The sequence below is a fragment of the Argiope bruennichi genome, chromosome 3 (assembly GCF_947563725.1).
Source record: "Argiope bruennichi chromosome 3, qqArgBrue1.1, whole genome shotgun sequence".
NCBI lineage: Eukaryota > Metazoa > Arthropoda > Arachnida > Araneae > Araneidae > Argiope > Argiope bruennichi.
The window spans coordinates 122861909-122870745 of record NC_079153.1 but is presented as its reverse complement, the minus strand read 5'-3'; the positions used below and the strand labels follow the sequence as shown (position 1 = coordinate 122870745).

The window sequence follows — 8837 nt, the reverse complement described above, 5'->3', positions numbered from 1 at the left end:
CCTGATAGGTTTTCCAATATCCTTCTATTGATAGCGTTTGAAAAAGTCATAACAATAGTTTTTGATGCAAGTTTAATTGAATTTTTTATTTCTTAAGATTTGAAGTCTGATTGGAAGAATTTACTTGATAAAATCAAATATCATAAATCCCATTATGGGTTTGAAGGGGTTTATACATTCCAACTTATTTTCATCAAAAAATCTACCAACAAGTTCATTACATTTTCAGAGAATAAATGTAGATTATTCAAAGAATAGTAGTTGATTAGAAAAGATATGTAGAAATTTATAGAACTATTAAAGGTCCATGCAACACATTCAACATTAATATAACAACGTAGGCGCATACCCGGCAGCTGAACGTAAATGCTAAATAGAGAATCAGTCAATAAATATTAATTTTGGATTTTAAGAGGAGTCGGTGCATAACTAAGCAGTTATTCCATGTATGACATGGCTAGAGACGAAGAAGAAACATGAGCTCTAATGTTAGCTAACTATTTAATATATAGACACCGCGTTCCCCAATGATATAAGTAGACTGTTTTGTTTCACATTGAAAACACATTTACATTATAAGGATGATTATTGTTAGATGTATACTTTGGAAACGAAATCGAAATAATTAGGGATGTACCAGCTGCTTTCGGTGACCAGCTGGACTGTCCATCATATATTTAGTATTACTTTAATTATGTCAATTAAAGTATTTGCAATAAATTTAATTTTTGTTAAATTAATGCATGAATTGCAAAAAAATAACAAGTTATATATAGTTGTAAATTATTATAAAAAATACTGTTTATGAGAATTTTTTTGAGAATTATTTTTTAATACTTAATTTTAGTTTAATTCTTCTTTAATTCTTAGTTTTTTATGACAATAACTGTTTAAGCAAACTATAATATATAAATAATTAACATAACCTTCGAAAAGAATTATCTTGCAGTTGATAGAAGACTTATTTAATGATTGAGCTAAGAAGTAAATATATTAAAACTAATAGAAAGTTAATTTTTAAAATTGCCGTTTATTAAATGATAGAAAAAAGCCATAAAAAGCTGGTCAAATAAAAAAAATCAACTGTATTTTATTAGGGAAAAAAAAAAGAAAAAAAGATGATGCTCCAGTTATACCTAATTTTTAATTTTATGTTAACCTAAAATAAATGAAATAAAATAAATAAAAAATAAATAATAGAAATGAAAATAATAAAGTAGATTTGAATCTTCATCCAAAATATTATAGAAAGCCAAGATTGTAGATTTTAATTGTTTAGTTTTATATTATCTTTAAAAAATTAAAATGGCAATAATATGCGTATAAAATTGTATTGAATATCACTGCAATGTGCTCATATAGAAGTATAGTTTACTAAACCAATGAAAAATATTTTTGAAAAATATGTTTAAAAGTATTCTGAAAAATACTAAGATCAAAGAAGAAAAATATTCAATGGAATTAAAAAAAAAAAAAAAAGATAACTGAAAAACTAATTTTTTTAAAATTTAAAATGTTTTTGGTGAGCGATATATTTCGAATTTATAAAGAAAATGCTGGAATTTTGTTAATTTTTTATTAAAATTTTAATTTCATTTTTGAAACAAGATTTCTTAATATTGCTATCTAAGAAATAACTAATTGCCAGCCAAATTTGGAAGCTCAAAGTCCAACAACCTGCCTTGAAAGATGCAATTTATTGATAGCATGCCAGCCTATAAATTTTATAATATTAAAAGTATGAATAATTTTATCTCATATTTTTTAACAAAGAAAAATCATTCAGATTTGATTGAAAAATGAAAATGATTTGTCTTTCACGATATTGCTGAAAATTTAAATTTAAAAATTTGTTAAAATAAAGAATGTCATAAGATTTTATAATTAAAAAGATATATGTATAAATACACCTTTATTTTAAAGATGAATTAAAATCTTTTTTTAATTTGGAAACATTTTCGAAAGTTATTGCAGAAAAACTTCAAACTTTTTCGCTTTTTTTAAATAATAAAAATTAAAAAATTGCTCTACCAAACATTACACTTTCCTACCCTCCAAAACATATTTATTCTTCTCTGCATACACAAGCGCACGTTTTCTTTTATTAGAAAAAAAAATTTGCATATAGTAAAAAATTTATATATATATTATATAGAAAGTCCTTGCAGTCAAATGTTATTTCGAATCGCAATAACATAAAAGCATTTATTTATTCAAATTTCGCATGAAAATATTTCTATTATTTTCGACTGTTGGAGACGTTTTCTTTCAAATGAAAAATAATTATACAATAATAAAATAAATAAAAAATAATAAATAAATACATTTATATTTTCAATAAGTTATTTAATAAATAATAATTTTTAACAAATGGCTTAAAAAAATTCTTAATAAATAAATACATTTTAATAATAATAAAGAATTTATTTACATCAATATCAATTTAAAATAAAAAAATTATCAGATGAATTTCTAAAAGAGTGTAAAAGAAACGAGTAAAGTTTCAGAAAGAGTAAAAGAAACGAAACAGTTAGACGATTCCAAGTTTTGGCGGAATAAAATAAAAAACAAAATCGCGTAATAGGAAATGAAAAAGATTGGCATAATTCGCCACAAATGTGCTTATTTGCCAAATCCTATAACCCCTATTATAGCTAATCCTGCAATTGGGATAGTTCTTGTTAGCGCCTACAGATGGCTGTAGACAGCTGGCGCCGTCTAGAGGCACTAATTGGAACCTAGCTTGATCCTCCAATACGTCCTCCGGTTAACTCTACCCGTAAGATGCTCGCCGTTGCTTGGATTTGACGTAGTTTGTGTTTTTATTTTAATTTCTTTAAAATACTTTAAATCGTTGGTCGTAATATCCTAAAATAAGAAATGTTTATTTTATGTATCGAGCGTTTACAATCTGCACATTAAAACGCAGAGTCATACGCCGATAAAATATATATATTTCAAACATCCATTTTAGAGAAAAATTACAGCGAATATTTTTATAAAGTACTACAAAAGAATGCCACTAGATAATTTGGCTAATAAAATTTATTTAACGCTTTGAAGATGAATAAATTTTCTTATTTTATTTCGGAAAGTTGGCAGGGACAAATAATCTCGAACAAACAATTCGATTTTCGAATCGTTTTATTACCCGTAAACGATCTATATCTTTTTTTTTTTTTTTTTACTATTGCCTCCAATCATTCATAATCGCTTCCAAAGGCGACACATTATAGTTTTCGATGCATTAAAGAAATGTATCACCTATTTTTGTGATATATCACTTTCAAATTTATCAGTTATTGGCCGAATTATTGATTCTTATAAATCATAAAGTATATACCTCCCTCGAAATAGTTGTATGGGAAGAACGCCAAGAAGTTTTATTTAAGCTTACAAAGAATGATCTATGATTCCCATTATTCCAAATGTGTTCATAAATTTTGAAAGTTTTGTATTTTATGTAATTGGAAGTGGAAAATTTCCAGCTAAAAACCTGTTTAGGGTTGCTGGTTTAAAGGTGGCTGTGGACCAGTCCATTAAAATGTTATTAGCTTAGTTACCAAATAATACCAATTCAAATAAATTTATAATATATATAAATTCCATGAATTCTAGAATAGTGCAAGGACTATAATGTAGCTTACATTGAGTTATTGAAACCATAATTAAAAATATTATAGTATAATTAATCAACTTTTATATGGGATTTATGAAATTTATTCATTTTTTTTATAAATTAATAAATGTTTATGTAATATTTCACTCGACGGGTTCTATAAAATAATAATTTTAAATATTAATTGAAATAAATTACGATGAAATAATAAATCATAATAATTAACTGTTTTAATTAGTAGTGAGGTAAATCATTAATTATCAACTATGATTTATTTTTCGAGCATTTATTATTTGCTCTTTTTCCCCAAGCTATACATATTAAAAATAAATAAAAAAATATTTTTTAACAAAGTTACTAAATTTTTTTAAATGTACTAAAAAAATAATTTTTCATGAAGTTAACAGTTTATGGAAAAATGAAGATAAATTTACTAATATTGTGCATTGTCAAGGTTGCAAAATTCATGAATTCCCCGCTGTCATTGGTAAATATCTTACATAGAGATTTATTTTCTGCCAATGTTTTGATGCATTATATAGAAATACAAAATGTTTAAATATGTTTTTTATGTTTATGTAAATAATATAATAAACACAGAGTTTATTATTTGATTTTTTTAGTACTTTAGTGTACTTTATTTCATTATAACTATTAATAGGTGTTTATCATCTCCTATTACTTCTTATCTTAATATATATAAATTACGTGTCACGTTGTTTGTCCGCGATGGACTCCTAAACTACTCAACCGATTTTAATCAAATTTGCACACCGTGTGCAGTTTGATCTAACTTAAAAGATAGGATAGCCCTTTTTTGAATTTTTAATTAGAATTTTAATTATTAATTAAAAACTAACTTTCCCGTGAAAAAAATCTTTTTATTTTCCCCACCGCCAATCAGTTTTTTTTCCCAACAGTCATGAGGTTAGGCTTAAGATTTTTTGGCTGATTATTTGAAACAATTCTATTTATTTTCTTAATGTTTGATGCCTTTAAAATTAAACATTGTTAATGAATCGATCTTTCAGATTCATTCTTAAGTACTTTTGAATTAAAATAAAACAGAATAAAAGAAATTAAAAATTTCTAATCTGCATAGCGTTACCCCAACTGGCGTAGAAAAACTCACGCATTTGCGTTACCGTAACTGGCGTTCAAAATTCACGCATGCGCATTCTGTTCTGATTGTTGGCATGACAACCATAATCAACGGATGATTTAAATTGTTTTTAGGTTAGTTGCATGTTTTTGTAATTAAATTGTATTTTTGTTAGTTATATATTTTTTGTATACGCTTATAGTTTTAAGTACATCGTTTTTTTAGTTTTTTTTAACCTGTTTTCACCCGATTATTTTAAACGATTCGTTTTATTTTCTTAGTGTTTGATGCATTTCAAATGAAACATTGTTAATGAATCGTTCTGGTCATAATGAATCTGATAATATATTGTTGACAAATTCTTGAATTATTACATAAATTAGGAAAGATATTCTTTAGTGCCCATACAGTTTAAACGCTCAGTGACTGTTTTCAGTAATCATATTACAAAAAAATACTTTGTTTCAGTAAAAAATATTATTATATTAATTGCAGATTAATCCTTTCCACTTTAATTTATAGTATAAATTCTACGGGAACTAACAGAAAATGAGAGAGATACATATTACGTTATGACTGAAGGCGTTTATAATATTATGAGAGACTTATATGACTGTCAAAATTTGATGTTTTAAAATATTTTGAGGAAGAAGCTATTAAAGTAGGAATTGCATAAAATATTTAATTATTAAAATTTTAACGAACATTAAGATTGGCGAACCGGCTGGTCGCCAAAGGCGGCTAGTCTTATATATATAGTGATAAAGTTACTCAATATTCATATAATTCCAATTACCTCACTTTAGAATTTTATTTCTTTGAATGTTATTTCCCGATCGTAAAAATCTCATTGGTGTATTTATCTTTTAGTTTTGCTGGTAAGATTAAATCCTTATAAAACAATTCTTTCAGAGAGAATAAGAACATCTCTTTTTTTTTTTTGCATTCTTTTTGTCTATTCTACTGCTACTGGGACAGATGTTGCTCACTCTGCTGGGAATCTGTTTCCTTTTCTGTCCTCATAGGCTATTCAAAAGATCGACGTGAAAAATAAAGTGGGAGACGTTTCCTCTTTTTCTTATGCAGGAATCCCATGTTAGAGGAAGAGTCGTTTTTATGCGTCTGAATTTCCTTCTGGACGTTAGACGACACAAAGGAGCACTAGAAAAGAGAAAGTATTGACTTTATCTAAGAATATATATGTAAGAATTTTAGTATTTTTCCAATTAAACCTAATAAAAAATTCACAGTCAAAATACAGAAAGGTATTTATGCAATTAATATGCACTTATGAAAGGACTAAATTTCTTAAATAGACATTTAAAATTTCTGGTGTATCTTTTCAATCAAATTTAATTATATTAGTTCAAATTAAATTATTCTTTACATGCTACAAAAGATAAATGAAAATCAAACATTAGAATTTATACAGAAATTTGATTAGTTAATTTAAGGCAGCGCTTGGAAATTGTATCATTAAACTTGTGAGATCAATTTGTTAATTTTCAATCGTAATTATACTAAAATCTCTGTCATTAAAAGCACCCTTTATCAACTGCAGAACGTTTAAAAAACGATTACATCCAATTATATTCCAGTTTATACGCTAGTAAAAAAATATTGAATACTTAAAATTGAGTAAAAGCTATTGAATACTTAATTACCATAAAATCGATTTTAAATAATACGTAATAATGATGTAATATCAACAACTTATAAAACTGAGAAAATAAATCTGAAATAAACATTACGTTTCTTTTACAATTTTTACACATATTTCGAAGTAGTGATGAAATTTACATTAGAATGAATAATTTCTACCCTTTAAATAAATGCTATTAACACAATTCTTGATATATCCACATAATTATACTTTTAAAACAACTCCAGATACATTGGATATTCAAAAAATGACTGAAGGAATACAAAAATTAAAAAAGAAGGAATGCGATAGAAATGCATCGTTTAAAGTTTTAAGCTTGGGAAATCAGAGTATTTTACTTCAACTCCAACAAATTCCAAATTTGCTTAACATTGCCATCAAAAGGTAAGCTTCTCGGCATCGGAGTCAAATCCACCTGGCATGTTTATATGAATATCTTTACACTTCTGCTCTACGTTATTGCTGCAAATGGGGGATTACATTAAAAACATCGTTCTTTAATTTTTTGCAGATATCCTTGCGATATTTCCATACTAGTTTTTATTTTCTTGTCTTGCAGCGCCACCTTTCGTTGGTAATGTTAACTATTAGATGCGATAAAATTTTCTGATTTCCCGAGTGTAAGGTAGTAAATGATACATATCTAACGCATTTTATCTTCTTTTTTTTAATTAATTTTCAAAATTCATTAATCATATTTGAGACCCTCGGTTAATAATTATTATGTATTTCTGCACAACTCCCGAATAAAATATTAATATTTAAAAATAATATTTTTCTTTATTTTTAAATAATTAAGAAATGATAAATAAATAAATAATTTATGCGTTTAACACCACTAAATATATTTTATCAACTAATCTTCAATGTTCCTGACAAAAATATCATCCTTAGCAATGATGCGGTAATGCATCAGAGAATTAACTTGCAGTTTAATTGTCTGAATAATTCCACGATTGTTGTTGAACCCAATAAAGGCGCAATTACAAATTTAATTACTCTTCAGATTCATATAAATAAACACACCTTCGTCGGAAATCATTTATTCCTTTGTTATATTTTCAAAGACACGCTTCAGTCAATTCCTTTATTTTGCCTTGAGTTTATCCGCATGGAACTGAGAATCCCTTCGAGGCAGGCGGAATTCTAAATACTTTTCTAATCCCAATTTTCGGTATTCATCCTGCCGCTTTGAACGCATTTTTCAAGACAAAAGACGATATTCTGCATTTCCTATTTGACCTCCCAACAGGTAGGATAAAATTTAATCAACTGTCTGTTATATTTGGGACTCTTGATGAAGATCTCTTAAAGAAGTAAAATTATGGAAATATTTTAGAATTAACGCAGAAATGCCTCAATCAGTTTATGCTGCGATATATTTTACTTGATAGTGCTTCAATGCCCTATATTTTTTTTCTTTATAATAATACAATTTTTATTTTTATAAATCATAATTATAAAAATAATCCAATCATGGAATGAAGGCTTTATGGAACGCTGACTAAGCGGCGCCAATTGTATGGGAACAAAATTCAATTCAACCAATCAATTGATTGATAATTTAGAATTAATAATGCCAAAATACTTGGTATCAATAAGTAGAAAGTCCATGTTAATTTTGGAATTCGATTATACATATAGAATGAATTGGAAAATTCTGCATATACTGAAAAGAAATTAAAATTTTCCTTTGATTTCCTTAATATTAAATTAATAAAATCGTATTTTTTCCCCAATGATATGCCTGAAATTTAGTTTCATTTATCTTTATTACCTCAAATTTGGAAACTAGGGACATTTTGGGATTCACTTTGCAGATTTCAACAATGGGACTCTTCTTGACCGCAAATTTGTAAAATTCGAGCTTCCCTCTTTCTAACTTCAGCACGCCATTGATACAGCGATAAATCTCAAAGAATCCATTGAAGTAGTTGAATTACACTTGGCAAAATGTAACATTTGCTGATGACGGAACAGTTTGTAAATTCTAAATGAAAAGTTTAATTGAGTGTATTCTATTTCACTATAAATTAGAAGGGTTTCTTTATTGATAAACAATGTATATTATAATAAGTAAAATAATAAGTAAAAATATATATAAGTAAAATTATAATCTATAATAAGCAAATAATTATAAGTAAAAATTATAAGCTATAATAAACAAATAATTATAAGTAAAAATATAAACTATAATAAGTAAATAATTATAAGTAAAAATATAAACTATAATAAGTAAATAATTATAAGTAAAAATATAAACTATAATAAGTAAATAATTATAAGTAAAAATATAAACTATAATAAGTAAATAATTATAAGTAAAAATATAAACTATAATAAGTAAATAATTATAAGTAAAAATATAAACTATAATAAGTAAATAATTATAAGTAAAAATATAAACTATAATAAGTAAATAATTATAAGTAAAAATATAAACTATAATAAGT

At 25.8% G+C, this 8837-nt stretch overlaps 1 long non-coding RNA gene across 1 annotated transcript; it reads right to left on the bottom strand.

The window, feature by feature from the left end:
- Nucleotides 1-5513: 5513 nt before the first annotated feature.
- Nucleotides 5514-6847, bottom strand: LOC129962588 (uncharacterized). Its single transcript, XR_008783927.1, has 2 exons — nucleotides 6723-6847; nucleotides 5514-5882 (listed from the first exon to the last, which is right to left on the bottom strand). It is a non-coding gene; the product is annotated as an uncharacterized LOC129962588 (long non-coding RNA).
- Nucleotides 6848-8837: the final 1990 nt, after the last annotated feature.